At 43.8% G+C, this 25,732-nt stretch overlaps 1 protein-coding gene across 1 annotated transcript in view; it reads right to left on the bottom strand.

The window, feature by feature from the left end:
• Window positions 1-25,732, bottom strand: part of LOC120050390 (netrin-G1-like) — a 239,656-nt gene that overhangs the window by 119,438 nt on the left and 94,486 nt on the right. The gene's annotated exons all lie outside the window — the stretch shown is intronic.

Here is a 25,732-nt window from a genome sequence, read left to right as displayed (position 1 = left end):
GTCCATCATAGACTACAGTAACTGTAGCAGGGGAGTCCATCACAGACTACAGTAACTGTAGCAGGGGAGTCCATCACAGACTACAGTAACTGTAGCAGGGGTCCATCTTAGACTACAGTAACTGTAGCAGGGGAGTCCATCACAGACTACAGTAACTGTAGCAGGGGAGTCCATCACAGACTACAGTAACTGTAACAGGGTCCATCATAGACTACAGTAACTGTAGCAGGGTCCATCATAGACTACAGTAACTGTAGCAGGGTCCATTATAGACTACAGTAACTGTAGCAGGGTCCATCATAGACTACAGTAACTGTAGCAGGGGAGTCCATCACAGACTACAGTAACTGTAGCAGCGGAGTCCATCACAGACTACAGTAACTGTAGCAGGGTCCATTATAGACTACAGTAGCTGTAGCAGGGTCCATCATAGACTACAGTAACTGTAGCAGGGTCCATCATAGACTACAGTAACTGTAGCAGGGGAGTCCATCACAGACTACAGTAACTGTAGCAGGGTCCATTATAGACTACAGTAACTGTAGCAGGATCCATCATAGACTACAGTAACTGTAGCAGGGTCCATTATAGACTACAGTAACTGTAGCAGGGTCCATCATAGACTACACTAACTGTAGCAGGGGAGTCCATTATAGACTACAGTAACTGTAGCAGGGGAGTCCATTATAGACTACAGTAAATGTAGCAGGGGAGTCCATCACAGACTACAGTAACTGTACCAGGGGAGTCAATCATAGACTACAGTAACTGTAGCAGGGTCCATCATAGACTACAGTAACTGTAGCAGGGTCCATCATAGACTACAGTAACTGTAGCAGGGTCCATCATAGACTACAGTAACTGTAGCAGGGGAGTCCATCACAGACTACAGTAACTGTAGCAGGGTCCATCACAGACTACAGTAACTGTAGCAGGGTCCATCATAGACTACAGTAACTGTAACAGGGTCCATAATAGACTACAGTAACTGTAGCAGGGTCCATCATAGACTACAGTAACTGTAGCAGGGTCCATCACAGACTACAGTAACTGTAGCAGGGTCCATCATAGACTACAGTAACTGTAGCAGGGTCCATCATAGACTACAGTAACTGTAGCAGGGTCCATCATAGACTACAGTAACTGTAGCAGGGTCCATCATAGACTACAGTAACTGTAGCAGGGGAGTCCATCACAGACTACAGTAACTGTAGCAGGGTCCATCACAGACTACAGTAACTGTAGCAGGGGAGTCCATCACAGACTACAGTAACTGTAGCAGGGGAGTCCATCATAGACTACAGTAACTGTAACAGGGGAGTCCATCACAGACTACAGTAACTGTAGCAGGGGAGTCCATCACAGACTACAGTAACTGTAGCAGGGTCCATCATAGACTACAGTAACTGTAGCAGGGTCCATCATAGACTACAGTAACTGTAACAGGGTCCATCATAGGAGTTAAGGTTTGTACAGTAACCGTAGTCTATCTGCCACTGCCAAGTCCAACAACAACTAACTTTATCAACGCTGCTTCACTAACAACACCCATTCCAATCATGTTGCCAACTCTAAATGGAATTATGTATTACGCACAGTACGTCAGGGAGTTGAGAATGTACGGAGTTGGAATGGCTCAAATTAGAATATTCCTAATATGGTTTGAGGAAGTTAGAGTTACCCCAAAGCATGGCCTGTCCTAACTCATATTAGATACAATTACCCAATGGACTAACTCATATTAGGAATATTACATTTGAAACGTTCGTTATGCGATACGCTTAAGTAGCCAATTAAGTTGTGAAGTGAAATACAAGCAAATGACCCCGTGGCTGAAGTACTGTGTGTTATTCAGCTTAATAAGATGTGGCCATTCAAATGATCCTACTGAATGGTTAAAGTCAGAGGGGGACAGACAAGTGGCACAGCGTCTCCGCTTGATGGTGAACCCTTTAAAATGTATGAAAGCTGAAACAATGAAATGCACGTAATTCAACATAAGATAAGTATTCCTTAAATCTATGTTATCCACTGTGAATGAGGTCTGTGACATTACTAATGAATGCTATTTGACATGTTATCCAAGCAGGAGTCAATCAAGAGGTCTGTACTGCTGCTGACATGTTATCCAAGCAGGAGTCAATCAAGAGGTCTGTACTGTGGCTGACATGTTATCCAAGCAGGAGTCAATCAAGAGGTCTGTACTGTGGCTGACATGTTATCCAAGCAGGAGTCAACCAAGAGGTCTGTACTGTGGCTGACATGTTATCCAAGCAGGAGTCAACCAAGAGGTCTGTACTGTGGCTGACATGTTATCCAAGCAGGAGTCAACCAAGAGGTCTGTACTGTGGCTGACATGTTATCCAAGCAGGAGTCAACCAAGAGGTCTGTACTGTGGCTGACATGCCAACCCAGGTCAATAGAGTTGTGTGGTTGGTGACTCTGATACTACATTCCTCTCTCTACTAAAAGACTATTCGATTTGCTGGGGACAGAGGAGAGGACACACCAAGGGGGTAAGGAAAGATGAAGGATTTTAAGAGTGAGCTTGACATTACCATAAGCAACATCAATGATCTCTGTCTTCTACAGATGGACATTACCATAAGCAACATCAATGATCTCTGTCTTCTAGAGATGGACATTACCATAAGCAACATCAATGATCTCTGTCTTCTACAGATGGACATTACCATAAGCAACATCAATGATCTCTGTCTTTCACACTTCCGGTTTTGGTGGGAAATGCCAGGTTACCCGGGAGAAAAGCGATTAATTCTCAGGAGGGAACATTTGAAAATACTGGGAAAAATATTCAACATTAGTCTGTGTGTGTCCATGTCGGGTTGAATGTGTGTCGGTGTGTGTGTGTTTCCAATCTACAGACCCAGCAGCTGTTACAGATCTCCATTGTTGTTACTGTTACAGATCTCCACTGTTGTTACTGCTACAGATCTCCATTGTTGTTACTGTTACAGATCTCCATTGTTGTTACTGTTACAGATCTCCATTGTTGTTACTGTTACAGATCTCCACTGTTGTTACTGTTACAGATCTCCATTGTTGTTACTGCTACAGATCTCCACTGTTGTTACTGTTACAGATCTCCATTGTTGTTACTGTTACAGATCTCCATTGTTGTTACTGTTACAGATCTCCATTGTTGTTACTGTTACAGATCTCCACTGTTGTTACTGCTACAGATCTCCATTGTTGTTACTGTTACAGATCTCCATTGTTGTTACTGCTACAGATCTCCATTGTTGTTACTGTTACAGATCTCCATTGTTGTTACTGCTACAGATCTCCATTGTTGTTACTGCTACAGATCTCCATTGTTGTTACTGCTACAGATCTCCATTGTTGTTACTGTTACAGATCTCCACTGTTGTTACTGTTACAGATCTCCACTGTTGTTACTGTTACAGATCTCCATTGTTGTTACTGTTACAGATCTCCATTGTTGTTACTGCTACAGATCTCCATTGTTGTTACTGTTACAGATCTCCATTGTTGTTACTGTTACAGATCTCCACTGTTGTTACTGTTACAGATCTCCACTGTTGTTACTGTTACAGATCTCCATTGTTGTTACTGTTACAGATCTCCATTGTTGTTACTGTTACAGATCTCCATTGTTGTTACTGTTACAGATCTCCATTGTTGTTACTGTTACAGATCTCCATTGTTGTTACTGTTACAGATCTCCATTGTTGTTACTGTTACAGATCTCCATTGTTGTTACTGCTACAGATCTCCACTGGTGTTACTGCTACAGATCTCCACTGTTGTTACTGCTACAGATCTCCACTGTTTCACGGTGTTCTATTATCACCACCTTTACTCCAGCCAGGGTTCAGCTGCCAGACTGTCAGTAACCTTTACTCCAGCCAGGGTTCAGCTGACAGAGACTGTCATTAACCTTTACTCCAGCCAGGGTTCAGTAACCTTGTACCAGGAAAGATCTCAGAATTCTATGCCATCTTATCTTTGTTCACTGCTCTATTCTTCTTTCTGTTGTCAGTCGCAGCCCTATTGTGACTCTGTTCTGCATGAATGAATGACCATGGATGGTCCTACATAATAACTGTGTGTGTGTGTGTGTGTGTGTGTGTGTGTGTGTGTGTGTGTGTGTGTGTGTGTGTGTGTGTGTGTGTGTGTGTGTGTGTGTGTGTGTGTGTGTCTGATGCAGTGGAGCTAAGCTCGCTCTCTGAAATTCTGTTTTCTTGACTGAACGATCCCATTATCAAACAGCTCAATATTCTCCCTGGAAGACTTGAAAAAGATCTGAATAAACTCTGAATCAGGTATTAACTAGCTATCAATGTACTCGTACTGTTTGATCTGAACAGCCAGTGTCTCACACACACGCACGCGCACACACACACACACACACACACACACACACACACGCACACACACACACACACACACACACACACACAGCAACATTTACCCCTGTAATAGCACTGCTGGTTGATTTGAAAAGTCATAATCAAATCGATCAATAATATAATAATACTCTTAACAATACATGTTGTCTTTAATTTACAATCTGTAGAATCTATGAGAACAGAAGGGTGGAGAACTTTTGCGAAACATCACAGCACAAGTTGAAGACATACAGCAAATATTAATCAACACTAGATGGTTTTCAGAGTTAGATGAGAGGGGTTGTAAAATATACTGTCACCAAATACTTATTTTCTACCATAATTTGCAAATAAATTCATTAAAAATCCTACAATGTGATTTTCTGGATTTTTTTCCCTCATTTTGTCTGTCATAGTTGAAGTGTACCTATGATGAAAATTACAGGCCTCTCTCATCTTTTTAAGTGGGAGAACTTGCACAATTGGTGGCTGACTAAATACTTTTTTGCCCCACTGTATATATATTTTTATATATATTTAAAAATGGCGGATTGGAAATTATGCAGAAAATTACATTGATTGAAGCCACAATCTATCTGCAATAATAAAGCTGATCTGCAGGGCATTCAGAAAGCATTCGCTTTTCCCACATTTTGGTACATTACAGCCTAAAATGGATGAGAAAAAAAATGTCACTCATCAATCTACACACAATACCCCAGAATGACAAAGCAAAAACATGTTAAGAAATGTTTGCAAATGTATAATAAAAAAAAAAAACGGAAATATTACATTTACATAAGTATTCAGACCCTTTACTCAGTACTTTGTTGAAGCACCTTTGGCAGCGATTACAGCCTCAAGTCTTCTTGGGTATGACACTACAAGCTTGGCACACCTGTATTTGGCGAGTTTATCCCATTCTTCTCTGCAGATCCCCTCAAGGTCTGTCATGATGTACATGTTCGATCGGGTTCAAGTTCGATCGGGTTCAAGCCTGGGCTCTGGCTGGGCCACTTAAGGACATTCAGAGACTTGTCCCGAAGCCACTCCTGCATTGTCTTGGCTGTGTGCTTAGGGTCGTTGTCCTGTTGGAAGGTGAACCTTCGCCCCAGTCTGAGATCCTGAGCGCTCTGGAGCAGGTTTTCATTAAAGAACTCTCTGTACTTTGCTCCGTTCATCTTTCCCTCGATCCTGACTAGTCTCCCAGTACATGCTGCTGAAAAACATCCCCACAGCATAATGTTGCCATTACCATGCTTCACTGTAGGGATGTATTGGCCAGGTGATGAGTGGTGCCTGGTTTCCTCCAGACGTGACACTTGGCATTCAGGCCAAAGAGTTCAATCTTGGTTTCATCAGACCAGAGAATCTTGTTTCTCATGGTCTTAGAGTCCTTTAGGTGCCTTTTGTCAAACTCCAAGGTGGCTGTCATGTGCCTTTTACTGAGGAGCGGCTTCCGACTGGTCACTCTACCATAAAGGCCTGATTGGTGGAGGGCTGCGGAGATGGTTGTCCTTCTGGACGTTTCTCCCATCTCCACAGAGGAACTCTGGAGCTCTGTCAGAGTGACCATCAGGTTCTTGGTCACCTCCCTGACCAAGGCCCTTCTCCCCCGATTGCTCAGTTTGGCCAGGCGGCCAGCTCTAGGAAGAATCTTATTGAATCCAAACTTCTTCCATTTAAGAATGATAGAGGCCACTTAGTTATTGGGGATCTAAAATGCTGCAGAATTATTTTGGTACCCTTCCCCAGATCTCTGCCTCAACACAATCCTGTCTCAAAGCTCTACGGACAATTCCTTTGACCTCATGGCTTGGTTTTTGCTCTGACATGCAGTGTCAACAGTGGGACCTTACATAGACCGGTGTGTGCCTTTCCAAATCATGTCGAATCAAATGAATTTACCACAGGTGGGCTCCAATCATGTTGTAGAAACATCTCAACGATGATCAATGGAAACTGGATGCACCTGAGTTGAATTTCGAGTCTCATAGCAAAGGGTCTGAATACTTATGTAAATAAGGTATTTCTGTTTTATATTTGTAATAAATTTGCAAACATAAAAAAAGGGTATTGTGTGTAGATTGATGAGGACCTTTTTTAATTTAATCTATTTTACAAGCTGTAACGTAACCAAAGGTGGAAAAAGACAAAGACAAAGACACACACACGTACGTACACACGTACACATACATTGTAGAAAGCAACTCTTTAGACCTAGTAGGGCTAATATTCTCCCGCCCCGCCCTTCCCGAAACGACAATCTCAGCTCGCATTGCAAGCAAACCAAGGTGCCACATGGTGCTTTCTTCCCTGACAACTAAGGAGAGGAAATCCTCTCATATTATCGACAGTGTCTCGGCTGAGCTAGGTCGGACAGAGCTGCACTGAGCCGGCCAAGTCTATTTTTCTTTGATGATGAAATACGCTGAACGCATGGTCACAATCTCCAAGATAGACAGATATCATACAGAGGTCCCAGGTATGTAAGAAGAAAGTGTCGAACAGCTAAGTTAATGGGAGATTGCCTCACAGAACGTGTCTCTGCATATGTGATCTGTTCTAATGACCGAGTGTGCGGTTGTCTGTCTAAAATGGAGTAAATGTGTCTGCCTGCTGTCTGTCTGTGGCACACACACACATACACCACCCCACTTCACACCAGATTTACCACAGCAGAGGAGGAGGAGAGAAAGTGAAGGAGAGGTCAATGAGGGAATTACTCATGAATATCTGACAGCAGGAATATTATAAGGGGTGAGGCTGGGAGGAGGGGAGGGGGAGGTAGGGGGAGTGTAGGGGTGAGGCTGGGAGGAGGGGGAGGTAGGGGGAGTGTATGGGTGAGGCTGGGAGGAGGGGAGGGAGAGGTAGGGGGAGTGTAGGGGTGAGGCTGGGAGGAGGGGGAGGTAGGGGTGAGGCTGGGAGGAGGGGAGGGAGAGGTAGGGGGAGGTAGGGGTGAGGCTGGGAGGAGGGGGAGGTAGGGGAGTGTAGGGGTGAGGCTGGGAGGAGGGGGGAGGTAGGGGGAGTGTAGGGGTGAGGCTGGGAGGAGGGGGGAGTGTAGGGGTGAGGCGGGGAGGAGGGGGGAGGTAGGGAGAGTGTAGGGGTGAGGCTGGGAGGAGGGGGGAGGTAGGGAAGAGAGTAATACATATCTAAACAGGGTGTGGCACTGAGGCTTGGGAGTGGAAGCAAGGGTGAAGCAGTGGGAAGAGAGGGGTGAAGCAGGGGGAAGACAGGGGTGAAGCAGTGGGAAGAGAGGGGTGAAGCAGGGGGAAGACAGGGGTGAAGCAGTGGGAAGAGAGGGGTGAAGCAGTGGGAAGAGAGGGGTGAAGCAGGGGGAAGAGAGGGGTGAAGCAGGGGGAAGACAGGGGTGAAGCAGGGGGAAGAGAGGGGTGAAGCAGGGGGAAGACAGGGGTGAGGCAAGGTAAGGAGACCAGGTAAGAAAAGGTAGGGAGAAAGGGGTGAGGCAGGGTAGGAAGACAGGGGTGAAGTAGGGTAAAGAGACAGGGGTGAGGTAGGCTAGAGAGACGGGTGAGGTAGGGTAGAGAGACAGGGGTGAGGTAGGGTAGGGAACAGGGTTGAGGCAAGGTAGGTAGACAGGGGTGAGACAAGGTAGGTAGACATGGGTGAGTCAAGTTAGGGAACAAGGGTGATGTTGGGTAGGGGGACAGGGGTGAGGCAGGGTAGGGGGACAAGGGTGAGGCAGGGTTGAGAGACAGAGGTGAGGCAGGGTGGAGAGACAAGGGTGAGGTAGGGTAGAGAGATAGGGGTGAAGCCGGGTGGAGAGACAGGGGTGAGGTAGGGTAGGAAACAGGGCTGAGGTAAGGTAAGGTGACAGGGGTGAGACAAGGTAGGGAGACAGGGGTGAGGCAGGGTAGGTAGACAGGGCTGAGGTAAGGTAAGGAACAAGTGCGATGTTGGGTAGGGGGACAGGGGTGAGGCAGGGTAGGGGGACAAGGGTGAGGCAGGGTCGAGAGACGGGGGTGAGGCAGGGTCGAGAGGCAGAGGTGAGGCAGGGTGGAAAGACAAGGGTGAGGTAGGGTAGAGAGATAGGGTTGAGGCCGGGTGTAGAGACAGGGGTGAGGTAGGGTAGAGAGACAGGGGTGAGGGAGGGTAGAGAGACAGGGTGAGGCAGGGTAGGGGGACAGGGGTGAGGTAGGGTAGAGAGACGGGGTGAGGTAGGGTAGAGAGAAAGGGGTGAGGTAGGGTAGAGAGACAGGGGTAAGGTAGGGTCGAGAGAAAGGGGTGAGGCAGTGTAGGGGGACAGGGGTGAGGTAGTGTAGAGAGACAGGGGTGAGGTAGGGTAGAGAGACAGGGGTGAGGTAGGGTGGAGAGAAAGGGGTGAGGTAGGGTAGAGAGACAGGGGTGAGGGAGGGTAGAGAGACAGGGTGAGGCAGGGTAGGGGGACAGGGGTGAGGTAGGGTAGAGAGACGGGGTGAGGTAGGGTAGAGAGACAGGGGTAAGGTAGGGTAGAGAGAAAGGGGTGAGGCAGTGTAGGGGGACAGGGGTGAGGTAGTGTAGAGAGACAGGGGTGAGGTAGGGTAGAGAGACAGGGGTGAGGTAGGGTGGAGAGAAAGGGGTGAGGTAGGGTAGGGAACAGGGGTGAGGCAGGGTAGAGAGAAAGGGGTGAGGCAGTGTAGGGGGACAGGGGTGATGTAGTGTAGAGAGACAGGGGTGAGGTAGGGTAGAGAGACCGGGGTGAGTTAGGGTAGAGAGAAAGGGGTGAGGCAGTGTATGGGGACAGGGGTGATGTAGTGTAGAGAGACAGGGGTGAGGTAGGGTAGAGAGACCGGGGTGAGGTAGGGTAGAGAGACCGGGGTGAGTTAGGGTAGAGAGAAAGGGGTGAGGCAGTGTAGGGGGACAGGGGTGAGGTAGTGTAGAGAGACAGGGGTGAGGTAGGGTAGGGAACAGGGGTGAGGCAGGGTAGGGCATAGGGGTGAGGCAGGGTAGGCAGACAGTGGTGAGGCAGGGTAGGCAGACAGTGGTGAGGCAGGGTAGGCAGACAGTGGTGAGGCAGGGTAGGCAGACAGTGGTGAGGCAGGGTAGGCAGACAGTGGTGAGGCAGGGTAGGCAGATAGGCCTCTTAGACACACACAGAGCTTCTATCTATCAACTAAATGGGTCAGCACATGAATGTTGAATGTGTGCCTCAGACAGGAAACATAGATAAAATAGCCTGAGATACGGCTGGCTTGCTTTCCATGCTCCAATAGGACACAATGGAAGAAATCGACTGTCTTCATGTGTTCCTATTATAGGAAACCAGACTTCAAAAGGCTGGCCCAGCGTCGTCCGGGTTAGGGTTTGGCCGGGGTAGGCCATCATTGTAAATAGGAATTTGTTGTCAACTAACTTGGCTTGTTAAATAAAGGTTAAATAAAAATAAATAAATACAAATAAATAGGCCCCAGATAAAAGTAGCACACTTGATAGGGATAAGGGTGCCACTTGATCTTCACTGAAACACATCATAGTATATGAGACAACATATGGCCACAGAGTTTCTAAACCCAGAGGGGCAACATCCAGGAATGCTTGTGAAACAGACCGTGCCCCTGGGGTTTGGGAAGTCAATGTGGAAAAGTGAACAATTCTTCCTTAGTTGTTCATTTTCTCAAAATGTAAAGGCACAATTGAGATTTGAGCCAACGTCTTACGTAGTTGAACACGTTATTACAAGTTGACTAGACCGGGGCACACGCGTGTGTATGTACCATCACACACCAGACACGATCAGGACACGCAGGTTGAAATGATAAAAAACAACTATATTCATTTGGGGACAGGTCGAAACACAAATATTCCTGGACATTTATCTATCTAGCGTGCTGTTACTAGCTCATTTGTCCTGGGATATAAACATTTATCTATCTAGCTTGCTGTTGCTAGCTCATTTGTCCTGGGATATAAACATTTATCTATCTAGCGTGCTGTTGCTAGCTCATTTGTCCTGGGATATAAACATTTATCTATCTAGCTTGCTGTTGCTAGCTCATTTGTCCTGGGATATAAACATTTATCTATCTAGCTTGCTGTTACTAGCTCATTTGTCCTGGGATATAAACATTGGGTTGATACTTTTTGTATTAATCTTTGTAGAATTTTGACCGTGTTATCTACAACAATGAAAATAAGAGTTAAGAAAATATTGACTAAATAAACTAAAGTAAAAACAAGGCAATATAAGTTGCACAATAACATAACAATAACGAGGCTGTATACAGGGGGTACCGGTACCGAGTCAATGTCCAGGGGACGGGTTAGTCAAGGTAAGTGAGGTATTATGTAGGTAGGGGTAAAGAGACTACGCATAGATAATAAACAGCGAGTAGCAGCACTGCGTGTGCAGTTCGGCGAGAGACAACCGGTAGACCCGATGACCTATTTCTTGAGCCTCTCAACACCAATACCCAAGGCATAAAAATTCAAGTACATTGTCTGTACGAGCCGCTCACTTCACAGTGCCGTACCCCATAACAGAGAATCTGTGCAAACATACTAGTAACCAGCTTCACGTTGCTCAAATGATTTGTGACGGATCTCGTTAAAGAAGCAACAACACATTTTGGTAGCATGGTTGTTTTTTTTATCTTCTTCCTTACTGAACGCCACGGCAGGTAGGAGAGAGAGTGACTGAGCACAGTCCAAATCCAGCTAGCTTACTGTTCCTTCTATTGGTATGAGAGAGAGAGTGAAATTCTGGCAGGAGGGGAGGAGGAGGGGAGAGGAGGGCGGAGGGGAACAGGGGAGAGGAGGGCGGAGGAGTGAGGAGAATGTCAACTCTATCTTGTGTGCTGGTGAAAATACCTGAATGTTTCCCACCAGAGATATTTGGTGTCATGAAGCAGTCCGGCAGTCCTCTACCACTGTGAGGCTGAGTCACCTCTCAGTAATATGATATATTCACCTCTACAGGATCAATACAGCAGGGAACATGATAATAGTCATGAAGACTTTATTGTTTTCTAAATGGTCAAGCTCAAGATACACTATTTCATTTTAAGAAATTGTATATTTTAATCGAAGGCCATTTAGATTTATCAGCATAACATTTAGCTTGATTTGAAATATGAATAGTTACTTCTGATAACAAGAAACTGACTAACCAGAGGTGTAGCTCTAAGAAATTAAATACAGAAGTACTGCCAAGAGGCTTCCCTTTACCACTTCCACAAAGGATTAGTCCCACTTAACAGGGGCCAGAGACACGTCTATTCATTAACACATCGTTGAGGCGCATTTACCTTTAACTGCTGCTATGCCTGAGTGATATGATAAAATAAATGTGAGTGGATTTACCCACGGAACACCACCCTTTCCTTTTCCTGCTCCTGATTCGTGCACCAACACAGGGAGCATTTCAACACACAGCATTCTGTAAACACAGGGTAATAGCTATACTGTGTCTGCCTTTTATTCCTTGTTCACCCTGTATGTCTGACATGTATTCCTCGTTCCCCTGTATGTATGCCTTTTATTCCTCGTTGCCCCTAGTATGTCTGCCTTTTATTCCTCATTCCCCTGTATGCCTACCTTTTATTCCTCGTTGCCCCAGAGAGAGAGAGAGAGAGAGAGAGAGAGAGAGAGAGAGAGAGAGAGAGAGAGAGAGAGAGAGAGATTGTAGTAAAAGTCCTTTTCTGTCATTACATCTTGGCAAATTGCTTGTGTCTGGGTTCTGTAACGAGTCTGGCTCCTTTCGGCTGTTCCAAATTCTCACTCTTGGTTGCTAATATCACATAATCACCTAATTTAAACAGGCCTTTTACAGCCTATTTCAATACAAACCTACACAAGGGTGGCGCACAATTGGCCCAGCGTCGTCCAGGTCAGGTTAATGTTCGGCCCGGGGTAGGCCGCCATTGTAAAATAAGAATTTGTTCTTAACTGACTTGTCTAGTTAAATATAGGTTAAATTAAAGAAAAATACATTTAAAAAAGTCAAAGATATCTTGGCAGGAACTAATGTGAATCCCTAATAAACTCCAGGAAGAGTAGCTGCTGCCTTGGCAGGAACTAATGGGGATCCTTAAAACTTCTTCTGGCTGCAAGCCCGAGGTCGGTACACTTTTGACAACAGCCAGCTCAAGTGCAGGGCGCGAAATTCAAAATATATTTTTTAGAAATATTTAACTTTCACACATTAACAAGTCCAATACAGCATTTGAAAGATAAACATCTTGTGAATCCAGCCAACATGTCCGATTTTTAAAATGTTTTACAGCGAAAACACCACGTATATTTATGTTAGCTCACCACCAAATACAAAAAAGGACAGACATTTTTCACAGCACAGGTAGCATGCACAAAACCAACCTAACTAACCAAGAACCAACCAAACTAACCAAGAAACAACTTCATCAGATGACAGTCTTATAACATGTTATTCAATAAATCTATGTTTTGTTTGAAAAATTTGCATATTTGAGCTATAAATCAGTTTTTCATTGCAGCTACCATCACAGCTACCGTCAGAAATGGCACCGAAGCAGCCAGAGTAATTACAGACACCAACGTCAAATACCTAAATACTCATCATAAAACATTTCTGAAAAATACATGGTGTACAGCAAATGAAAGACAGGCATCTTGTGATTCCAGCCAATATTTCTGATTTCTTAAGTGTTTTACAGCGAAAACACAATATAGCATTATATTAGCTTACCACAATAGCCAGAAACACAAGCCATTCCCCAGCAGCAAAAGTTAGCGATCGTAACAAACCAGCAAAAGATATATAATTTTTGACTAACCTTGATAAGCTTCATCAGATGACAGTTCTATAACATCAGGTTATACATACACTTATGATTGGTTCAAAAATGTGCATATTTAGAGCTGAAATCAGTGGTTATACATTGTGCTAACGTAGCATCTTTTTCCCACAACGTCCGGATATTTTTCTGACACTCACATATTCTGACCAAATAACTATTCATAAACATAACTAAAAAATACATGTTGTATAGGAAATGATAGATACACTAGTTCTTAATGCAATCGCCGTGTTAGAATTCTAAAAATAACTTCATTAGGATATGCAGTTTACGTTATGGCGAGAGCGTGCCCAAAACCTGGCCGCAAACTACTAGTTCACATGTACGACAGATATATGAAATAACATCATAAAATGGGTCCTACTTTTGATGATCTTCCATCAGAATGTTGTACAAGGGGTCCTTTGTCCAGAACAATCGTTGTTTGGATTTAGAATGTCCTCTTCTCCAGTCAATTAGCACGGAAAGCTAGCAAAGTGGCGCGAAGCTCTCCTTCCTGAACATACGCAGACAAAGCAACACGCCTAACGTCCCGAAAAAATTTCAATAATCCAATAAAACTATATTGAAAAAACATACTTTACGATGATATTGTCACATGTATCAAATAAAATCAAAGCCGGAGATATTAGTCGTCTATAACGACAGCTGTACAGAAGGCAAAACCAGGTCCCTTCACGCGCTCTCCAGAAAACAGGAAACTGGTGACACGTCATACAAAGAGCTTTTATTCGACCCCAGATCAAGTTATACACTCCATTTCTTCTCTCACTGCCTGTCGACATCTAGTGGAAGACGTATGAAGTGCATGTATACTGATATATATCAAGGACATTTATAGGCAGGCCCTAGAACAGAGCATCGATTTCAGATTTTCCACTTCCTGTCAGGAAGTTTGCTGCAAAATGAGTTCTGTTTTACTCACAGATATAATTCAAACGGTTTTAGAAACTAGAGAGTGTTTTCTATCCAATAGTAATAATAATATGCATATTGTACGAGCAAGAATTGAGTACGAGGCCGTTTGAAATGGGCACCTTTTATCCGGCTACTCAATACTGCCCCTGCAGCCCAAACAGGTTAATAAACCCCAGGAGGAGTAGCTGCTGCCTTGGCAGGAACTAATGGGGATCCATAATAAACCCCAGGAAGAGTAGCTGCTGCCTTGGCAGGAACTAATGGGGATCCATAATAAACCCCAGGAAGAGTAGCTGCTGCCTTGGCAGGAACTCATGGGAATCCCCAATAAACCCCAGGAAGAGTAGCTGCTGCCTTGGCAGGAACTAATGGGGATCCATAATAAACCCCAGGAAGAGTAGCTGCTGCCTTGGCAGGAACTAATGGGGATCCATAATAAACCCCAGGAAGAGTAGCTGCTGCCTTGGCAGGAACTAATGGGGATCCATAATAAACCCCAGGAAGAGTAGCTGCTGCCTTGGCAGGAACTCATGGGAATCCCCAATAAACCCCAGGAAGAGTAGCTGCTGCCTTGGCAGGAACTCATAGGGATCCCTAATAAACCCCAGGAAGAGTAGCTGCTGCCTTGGCAGGAACTAATGGGGATCCTTAATAAACCCCAGGAAGAGTAGCTGGTGCCTTGGCAGGAACTCATGGGAATCCCCAATAAACCCCAGGAAGAGTAGCTGCTGCCTTGGCAGGAACTCATAGGGATCCTTAATAAACCCCATGAAGAGTAGCTGCTGCCTTGGCAGGAACTAATGTTGATGTTCATGTTGATATATATGTTGACATTTATGTTGATATTCATGTATCCCATCTCAACTTGGGGAGAGTTTCTGTATTTTCTCCCTTCAATCTCTCATCAATTATTTACCAAACATGGAAAGAATGAAAGAACATAAAAAAACTGAATATGAGAGATAAGTAACCATGTGAACTGAGGAATGATTGGCAGAAACATGTCAACATGTGACACGTATCTGCCCAGACACACAGGAATAGACCTACCCCCTTTTAGGGCCTTATAGCAGCACCAGCCAGGACACAGCCAGGACACAGACGCCAAACAGACGCCAAACAGGGCCCAATGACGCCCACAGCCAGGACACAGACAGACACAGATGCCGGGCAGGGCACAATGATGCCCACAGCCAGGACACAGACAGACAGAGACGCCGGGCAGGGCCCAATGACGCCCACAGCCAGGACACAGACAGACAGAGACGCCGGGCAGGGCCCTATGACGCCCACAGCCAGGACACAGACAGACAGAGACGCCGGGCAGGGCCCAATGACGCCCACAGCCAGGACACAGACAGACAGAGACGCCGGGCAGGGCCCAATGACGCCCACAGCCAGGACACAGACAGACAGAGACGCCGGGCAGGGCCCAATGACGCCCACAGCCAGGACACAGACAGACAGAGACGCCGGGCAGGGCCCAATGACGCCCACAGCCAGGACACAGACAGACAGAGACGCCGGGCAGGGCCCAATGACGCCCACAGCCAGGACACAGACAGACAGAGACGCCGGGCAGGGCCCAATGACGCCCACAGCCAGGACACAGACAGACAGAGACGCCGGGCAGGGCCCAATGACGCCCACAGCCAGGACACAGACAGACAGAGACGCCGGGCAGGGCCCAATGACGCCCACAGCCAGGACACAGACAGACAGAGACGCCGGGCAGGGCCCAATGACGCCCACAGCCAGGACACAGACAGACAGAGACGCCGGGCAGGGCCCAATGACGCCCACAGCCAGGACACAGACAGACAGAGACGCCGGGCAGGGCCCAATGACGCCCACAGCCAGGACACAGACAGACAGAGACGCCGGGCAGGGCCCAATGACGCCCACAGCCAGGACACAGACAGACAGAGACGCCGGGCAGGGCCCAATGACGCCCACAGCCAGGACACAGACAGACAGAGACGCCGGGCAGGGCCCAATGACGCCCACAGCCAGGACACAGACAGACAGAGACGCCGGGCAGGGCCCAATGACGCCCACAGCCAGGACACAGACAGACAGAGACGCCGGGCAGGGCCCAATGACGCCCACAGCCAGGACACAGACAGACAGAGACGCCGGACAGGGCCCAATGACACCCACAGCCAGGACACAGACAGACAGAGACGCCGGACAGGGCCCAATAACGCCCACAGCCAGGATACAGACAGAGACGCCGGGCAGGGCCCAATGACCCCCACAGCCAAGACACAGACAGAGATGCCGGGAAGGGCCCAATGACGCCCACAGCCAGGACACAGACAGATGCCAGGTAGGGCCCATCGATGCTCACAGTCAGGACACAGACAGATGCCAGGTAGGGCCCATCGATGCTCACAGCCAGGACACAGACAGATGCCAGGTAGGGCCCATCGATGCTCACAGCCAGGACACAGACAGATACCAGGTAGGGCCCATCGATGCTCACAGCCAGGACACAGACAGATACCAGGTAGGGCCCATCGATGCTCACAGCCAGGACACAGACAGATACCAGGTAGGGCCCATCGATGCTCACAGTCAGGACACAGACAGATGCCAGGTAGGGCCCATCGATGCTCACAGCCAGGACACAGACAGATACCAGGTAGGGCCCATCGATGCTCACAGCCAGGACACAGACAGATACCAGGTAGGGCCCATCGATGCTCACAGCCAGGACTGTGGCGGTTATGACATTTTGTCAGACAGTTATTGTCATGAAAAAGCCTGCCGGTCTCACGGTAATTGACTGTTAATTAAATTAAACACATTTAGTATCTCCAGGCCTCCACGCATACTACCTGCTGCATACAAGCCGCTGATGCGCACTTTTGGAAGATCTACATTTTAAAAAGTCTTAAAAATCAATGTAATATACATCATCACAATAAATGCATTATTTATTTTAGGCAGATCTGAAGAAACATGATGAAAATGTATTTCAGAAGAACAGAATATGAGTTTGGCCTACTGTATGTTATCTGGCTATGTGCCATGCCATGGGCTGCAGGCTTGTTCATTTAGCAGTCAAACTATGCTTACTAGTCCAGTGCCATTATTTATATTTAGGGATGGTGAGTAACAGATTACAAAAAAAAACAGTTAACTTCTTATGGCTGCAAGGGGCAGTATTGAGTAGCCAGATAAAAGATGCCCATTTCAAATGGCCTCGTACTCAATTCTTGCTCGTACAATATGCATATTATTATTACTATTGGATAGAAAACACTCTCTAGTTTCTAAAACCGTTTGAATTATTTCTCTGAGTGAAACAGAACTCATTCTGCAGCACATTTCCTGACCAGGAAGTGGAATGTCTGAAATCGATGCTCTGTTCAACTTCCTGCCTATACATGGGCATGATACGTAAGAGTCTACGTGCACTTCATATACCTTCCTCTGGAAGTCAAGAGGCTGTGAGAGAAGAAATTTCGTGTTTATCTTGATCTGAATTTGAATACAAGCTCTTTGTATGACGTATCCCTCATTTCCGGTACTCTTGGCAGCGCCAGGTGGACAGTGGGATTTCCTTCTGTTTAGCTGCCGTTATGGATGACTACTATCTCCGGCTCTGATTTTATTTGATACATGTGACCATATCATCGTAAAGTATGTTTTTTCAATATAGTTTAATCAGATTATTGAAATTTTTTCGGGAGTTTTGCCGTGTTCCGTTCTCTGACTTTGTTGACGTTGGAGAGATCCGTGCCACTTGGCAAGTACCCATGCTAAATGAAGAGGGAAATTTGCCGTTCCAGATCCAAACAACGACTGTTCTGGACAAAGGACACCTTGTCCAACATTCTGACGGAAGATCACCAAAAGTAAGAAACATTTTATGATGCTATTTCTAATATCTGTCGTGCATGTGAACTGGTCGTCGGCGCCCAAGTGTTTCTGGCTATTGTGGCTACGCTAATATAACGCTACATTTTGTTTTCGCTGTAAAACATTTAATAAATCGGAAATATTGTCTGGAATCACAAGATGCCTGTCTTTCAATTGCTGTACACTATGTATTTTTCAGAAATGTTTTATGATGAGTAATTAGGTATTTGACGTTGGTGTCTGTAAATATTATGGCTGCTTTCGGTGCAATTTCTGATTGTAGCTGAAATGTAAACTATGATTTATACCTGAAATATGCAAATTTTTCGAACAAAACATATGCTATACAATAAATATGTTATCAGACTGTCATCTGATGAAGTTGTTTCTTGGTTAGTGGCTATTTATATATTTATTTGGTCGAATTTGTGATAGCTACTGATGGAGTAAAAAACTGATGGAGTAAAAATAGTGGTGTCTTTTGCTAACGTGGTTAGCTAATAGATTTACATATTGTGTCTTCCCTGTAGAACATTTTAAAAATCGGACATGTTGGCTGGATTCACAAGATGTGTACCTTTCATATGCTGTATTGGACTTGTTAATGTGTGAAAGTTAAATATTAAAAAAAATATCTTTTGAATTTCGCGCCCTGCACTTGAGCTGGATGTTGTCATAAGTGTACCGACGTCGGGCTGCAGCCAAAACAGGTTAACTGTAATCCAATCACGTTACCAGCAACAATATTGTAATCAGAGTACAGATACTTTTGAAAAACTAGATGATTACTTCGAGGATTACTTACTCAGAAAGGATGTTTGTGAAAAAAAGCTTTGACACTATTTTCTCAATGACATTCAAATCAGCATTGAATAAAGTCGCAAGTTTAAGTTTATTCCACCTGAGCGAGTCTGACCACAAGTCAGAGACCACTATAATGACACATCAAATGTGTTTGATGGATTGTGGGAAAAGAGCTGGAATAGAGTTTTGTAGGCTAAAGTCCAACCTATGTCTTCCAATGGTGCGACTGCTGTCGGCATCCAAAGATTATCCAACTTGAATAAACGCTCGGAGGTAAGGATGACAGCAGTGGTGTAGTCTACGGCGATACGGATATCCCTTATTATTGATATCTACATAGCGTATTGATGTGAATCACACTGCTGCTCTCTCATTTAGCTATTTGCGCCACACGGATTGTGGTTGTTGTGGACGGCTGTTCACAAATCTAAATGTGTATTTGAACTCAATAATGGTTGAATTCAAGAAGTTTAAGCTGCCTATCAATCACTGTTTTTGACAACAGCGGACAGCCAGTGAAAAATGCGCTCTTGCAACAGCTGCATAGTGAGGATCCCAGCCTATAGAATAACAGCTGCATAGTGAGGATCCCAGCCTATAGAATAACAGCTGCATAGTGAGGATCCCAGCCTATAGAATAACAGCTGCATAGTGAGGATCCCAGCCTATAGAATAACAGCTGCATAGTGAGGATCCCAGCCTATGGAATAAAAGTGGGGCTTTTATTGTTCAATCTAATTCTTTCTGATAAAAAAGGCCTAATGGACACATGATCAAACTCACACACCTTTGATAGACTTAAAGGGGCAATCTGTAGTTGCTACATCCATTTTGGGATTTATAAATTATATATACAGCACCAGTCAAAGGTTTATACTCACCTATTCATTCAAGGGTTTTTCATTATTTGTTTTACTATTTTCTACATTGTAGAATAATAGTGAATACATCAAAACTATGAAATAACACATATGGAATCACTTAGCAACAAAAAAGGGTTAAATAAATCAAAATACATTTTATATTTGAGATTCTACAAAGTAGCCACCCTTCGCGTTGATTACAGCTTTGCACACTCTTGGCATTCTCTCAACCAGCTTCATGATGTAGTCACCTGGAATGAATTTCAATTAAAAGGTGTTGTGAATGATACAAACCTTCAAATGTATGGGCTGTATGATAAGACTATACGTTATTAACTATATATGTATCATAAAACTATAGGTTATTGATGATTTGAGAAAGTCGCAAAAAAAAGCTTGATCTGTTCTTTGCCTCAGGCTGCATAGTTGTTCTCTCATTAACTATTCTCAATCAGTGGCGGTTGGAGATGTTTAAGATGAGGGAGGACAATATTTATTTTTTATGAGCATGGCCTTATTTCTATTGGATGGCTGTCATTCATATTCCATTCATCCAGTTCAATGTAACATCGATAGGTTTAGGCTACTACATGATACTCACATTTTTCTATTACCCATCATGAGGTTGCCACAACCTAGCCTATGAATGAAAGTCTACAATGTAGGTGCACAGAGAGACTTTTGAGTAATCAAGGTGGCAGACTGACACATTCAATACCACCTTGTACACTCTTGCCTGCATCTAGCTGATCTAGGGTGTAATCATTAGTCCAACAGTTGCAAACGAGAGTTTCAATTGGACAAATTACGGTATGTTTATTCCTGTTTCGTTCTGTTTTCATCCGCTTAAGAATCGGCAGAATGAATCCATCCCTGATCACATCCATCCCTGATCACATCCCTGATCACAGTTCACTTTCATAGCAGCCCCAGTGGCAATAAATTAATAAAACCAAAAGCTTGCCTTGACTTGGAAGAGTTCCAGTTTTGGATAGCCATAAACAGTTAGGTAACACAGCATCCCTCTGTGTTTGAGCTAGGTGAGTAGGTTAAACTAGCTAGCTGCATTCACTAGCTAAGTTAAAGTGAAAAAAATATACAACAAAATATAGTTATACATAATTAATTTGTTCAAAACTGTTCAAATATTGTCTTTCTCTTTGAATCAACTACACACCACATTTTATGCACTGCAGTGCTAGCTAGTTGGTAACTGATGCTTTCAGTACTAGATTCATCCTCTGATCCTTTGATTTGTTGGAAAACATGTCAGTTCATGCTGCAAGAGCTCTGATAGGTTGGAGGATGTCCTCTGGAAGTTGTCATAATAACTGTGCAAGTCCATGGAAGGGGGTGAGAACCATGAGCCTCCTAGGTTTTGTATTGAAGTCAATGTACCCAGAGGAGGACGGAAGTTAGCTATCCTCCGGCTACACCACGGTGCTACCCTGTAGAGTGCAGTTGAGGCAACTGTAGACCTTCATTGCAAAACAGTGTGTTTTAATCAATTATTTTGGTGATGTGAATATATTTAGTATAGTTTCCTCTCAAAATGATAAGTCACTGAGGAGGATGGTCATCTCCTTCCTCCTCTGAGGAGCCTTCACTGTTCTCAATGTAATCTTGTCTTCACTATTATGTAAAATTAGTTCGACTAAGAATGGCCCATTATCAAATGAATGGGCAGGAACACAGGACGGGGTAAAAAGACATGGCATCTGTATGCAATTGAATAGTGAATGGAAGCCGCATTCCCGACGGTTAGTTTTTTCAATCATGCCGGGTAGGCTACTCTGGTTATTTCACTCCATGCATCAAAGACTGTTTGAGGAGCATGCAGCCACAGCTGATATTCTGCCAAACTCTGTACGCCATGGGCTCTCCAACCCTGTTCCTGCATCTATTAAGTACTCTGTATGTCATGGGCTTTCCAACCCTGTTCCTGCATCTATTAAGTACTCTGTATGTCATGGGCTTTCCAACCCTGTTCCTGCATCTATTAAGTACTCTGTATGTCATGGGCTTTCCAACCCTGTTCCTGCATCTATTAAGTACTCTGTATGTCATGGGCTTTCCAACCCTGTTTCTGCATCTATTAAGTACTCTGTATGTCATGGGCTTTCCAACCCTGTTCCTGCATCTATTAAGTACTCTGTATGCCATTGGCTCTCCAACCCTGTTCCTGCATCTATTAAGTACTCTGTATGCCATTGGCTCTCAAACCCTGTTCCTGCATCTATTAAGTACTCTGTATGCCATTGGCTCTCGAACCCTGTTCCTGCATCTATTAAGTACTCTGTATGCCATTGGCTTTCCAACCCTGTTCCTGCATCTATTAAGTACTCTGTATGCCATGGGCTCTCCAACCCTGTTCCTGCAGCTACCCAGTGCTTCATTTCGGGAAACCAAGTGAAATCTGTTCGGGAACCTCGATAGTAACATGTTTTCACAACAAAACATATTTCATTAAACTGTTGACAGCCCCTCCCTCTGCACGCTCGAGATAGGAATGAAGGAGGAAGAAAAGGAGATGGAAACAAATGTTGGTGAAACATTTTGTGGCTGAAGGTAATGTGTCAGCCTATTAATTATGTAAAAAAATAAAATATTAGGCTAAATCAAATACCACATTCACTGTAGGCTAACAACATCGCGGTAGGCTAACAACATCGCGGTAGGCTAACAACATCGCGGTAGGCTAACAACATCGCGGTAGGCTAACAACATCTCGGTAGGCTAACAACATCTCGGTAGGCTAACAACATCGCGGTAGGCTAACAACATTGCTGTAGGCTATGTATTGTATAACAGCACCATCATTACTTTAATACTGTTATTTTTTGGGGGGCTCATGTGCTCATACAGTACATTGGCCAACGCAATGTCAATTTCTCGTCAACCCTCAATCAAGGCATGTTGATGTTAGTTGTGTAGTTAAGGACAAGGCATTCTGCTTTGTTTTGAGCCAGCTGCTGCTATAAGAGAAGGAGACAAGGAGAGGAAGCCACTTTAGATTATTAGCTTTGTTTTTGGGGCTTGGGCTCATATATAGGCATATTAATAAGCTCTAATATATAGGCATATTAATAAGCTCTAATATATAGGCATATTAATAAGCTCTAATATATAGGCATATTAATAAGCTCTAATATATAGGCATATTAATAAGCTCTAATATATAGGCATATTAATAAGCTCTAATATATAGGCATAGTAATAAGCTCTAATATATAGGCATAGTAATAAGCTCTAACATATAGGCATAGTAATAAGCTCTAATATATAGGCATATTAATAAGCTCTAACATATAGGCATATTAATAAGCTCTAATATATAGGCATATTAATAAGCTCTAATATATAGGCATATTAATAAGCTCTAATATATAGGCATATTAATAAGCTCTAATATATAGGCACATTAATAAGCTCTAACATATAGGCATATTAAAACTTCTTGTCAATAGGGGGAGCTGTTAGCACTGTTTTCTTGACGTTCCCAAATTAAACTGCCTCGTACTCAATTCTTGCTCGTACAATATGCATATTATTATTACTATTGGATAGAAAACACTCTCTAGTTTCTAAAACCGTTTGAATTATGTCTGTGCGTGAAACAGAACTGGACTTAGAGCAATTTCCCTATGTGGAGTTGAGAATGCAGAATTTTCCAACCTGTTTTCAGACCTGTGTATAACTCTGCCTGTCTTCTATTGGTTGAGATGCACTGCATACGCCTTCCCCTGGGTGTCAGCGAATAGAGGGCCTTGAAATGGAGTCTCTAGGCAGATCCGAAAGTCTATAAATTGATTGGAATCAAAGGGTCCCCTCTTTTGATTCTTCGCTCTGACGCAAGGAGGACCTTGGCATGTCGTTTTAGAAGCTCCTGTTTTAGCTCCTAGATATATCCGGCTCTGTTTTTATTCGATATAGGCTTTAAAGACATCATAATCTTGTTATTTTAAACCGAGTTATATCAGTTTATGTCAGTATATTGCGATTTTCGGGTATTTCATTTTCTGGCGTTGTAGGAAGTTGGGTATCTCTCTCTCGCATGCTATTGTTTACTGCTAATTGCAACGTGGAAGATGACTTTCTCCAACCCAGCAACGATTCTTTTGGACAAAGGACACCTATCCCAAGATTCTGATGAGAGGTCATCAAAAAGTAAGAACTATTTATGCTGATAATTCATTGTTCTGTTGAAAAAAGTCAAATGCATAAGACGCCATTACTTGCAGTGTAGCCTTGCTTTATCGCACGCTGTATTGCGCAGTAACGTTAATTTTAAAAATGTAATTCAGCGATTGCATTAAGAACTAATTTGTCTTTCAATTGCTGTCCAACCTGTATTTTTTTTGTCAAGTTTATGAATAGTTTTCGATTAGAATGGCGCCGGACAGATTGCTTGAGGATTTGGACACTATTCTCATTGTATAAGCACGATTTGTGCCGTTAAATATGCACATTTTCGAACAAACTCTATATGCATTGTGTAATATGATGTTACAGGACTGTCATCTGAAGAATTCTGAGAAGGTTAGTGAAAAAATTAATATATTTTGGTGGTTTATACGTTATCGCTATTTTTGCCTTGAATCAATGCTGGTGTGATGTTTGCTATTGTGGTAAGCTAATATAACGCTATATTGTGTTTTCGCTGTAAAACACTTCGAAAATCTGAAATATTGTCTGGATTCACAAGATCTGTGTCTTTCAATTGCTGTACACTGTGTATTTTTAAGAAATGTTTTATGATGAGTAATTAGGTAATACACGTTGCTCTCTGTAGTTATTCTAGTCGCTTTGGTGAGAGTTGTGATGGTGGCTGCAATGGTAAACTATGATTTATACCTGAAATATGCACATTTTTCTAACAAAACATATGCTATACAATAAATATGTTATCAGACTGTCATCTGATGAAGTTGTTTCTTGGTTAGTGGCTATTTATATATTTATTTGGTCGAATTTGTGATAGCTACTGATGGAGTAAAAAACTGATGGAGTAAAAATAGTGGTGTCTTTTGCTAACGTGGTTAGCTAATAGATTTACATATTGTGTCTTCCCTGTAAAACATTTTAAAAATCAGAAATGATGTCTGGATTCACAAGATGTGTATCTTTCATCTGGTGTCTTGGACTTGTGATTTAATGATATTTAGATGCTAGTATTTACTTGTGACGCTATGCTAGGCTATGCTAGTAGCTTTTCTACTGATGGGGGTGCTCCCGGATCCGGGTTTGGGAGGTGTTAGAGGTTAATAAGCTCTAATATATAGGCATAGTAATAAGCTCTAATATATAGGCATATTAATAAGCTCTAATATATAGGCATATTAATAAGCTCTAATATATAGGCCTGTGAATATATAGGCCTGTGAATCAGCTCTAATATGCCTAGGGGTGTTTTGAGTTAATACATCACCCTTGAAAGTGCTGTCCCTGTTGTTTTGGCTTTGAAACATCATCCACAACAACCATGTTTTCCACTCAGTTTCAACCTGTTGTTGAACTTCTTCAAATCCATAAATCACAGTGAGGTGAGTTTTAAAAGCAAGATACTGTTTTGATAAGAAGAGATTACCAACTCAACGGCTCTCGCCCACCACCAGGCCTTGCTTATATGTGTTCAGTACATGTGGCAGTTAGTAGAAACAGGGTGTTGTAGTGTGTCAGTACTGTGGCAGTTAGTAGAAACAGGGTGTTGTAAATGTGTTCAGTACTGTGGCAGTTAGTAGAAAAAGGGTGTTGTAAATGTGTTCAGACTGTGGCAGTTAGTAGAAACAGGGTGTTGTAAATGTGTTCAGTATGTGGCAGTTAGTAGAAAAAAGGGTGTTGTAAATGTGTTCAGTACTGTGGCAGTTAGTAGAAACAGGGTGTTTTAAATGTGTTCAGTACTGGGGCAGTTAGTAGAAACAGGGTGTTGTAAATGTGTTCAGTACTGTGGCAGTTAGTAGAAACAGGGTGTTGTAAATGTGTTCAGTACTGTGGCAGTAGTAGAAAACGGGTGTTGTAAATGTGTTCAGTACTGTGGCAGTTAGTAGAAACTGGGTGTTTGTAAATGTGTTCAGTACTGTGGCAGTTAGTAGAAAAACAGGGTGTTGTAAATGTGTTCAGTACTGTGGGCAGC

This window comes from Salvelinus namaycush, chromosome 7 (genome assembly GCF_016432855.1).
Source record: "Salvelinus namaycush isolate Seneca chromosome 7, SaNama_1.0, whole genome shotgun sequence".
In the NCBI taxonomy this organism is placed as follows: Eukaryota; Metazoa; Chordata; class Actinopteri; order Salmoniformes; family Salmonidae; genus Salvelinus; species Salvelinus namaycush.
This window is presented reverse-complemented; position numbering and strand designations above follow the sequence as displayed.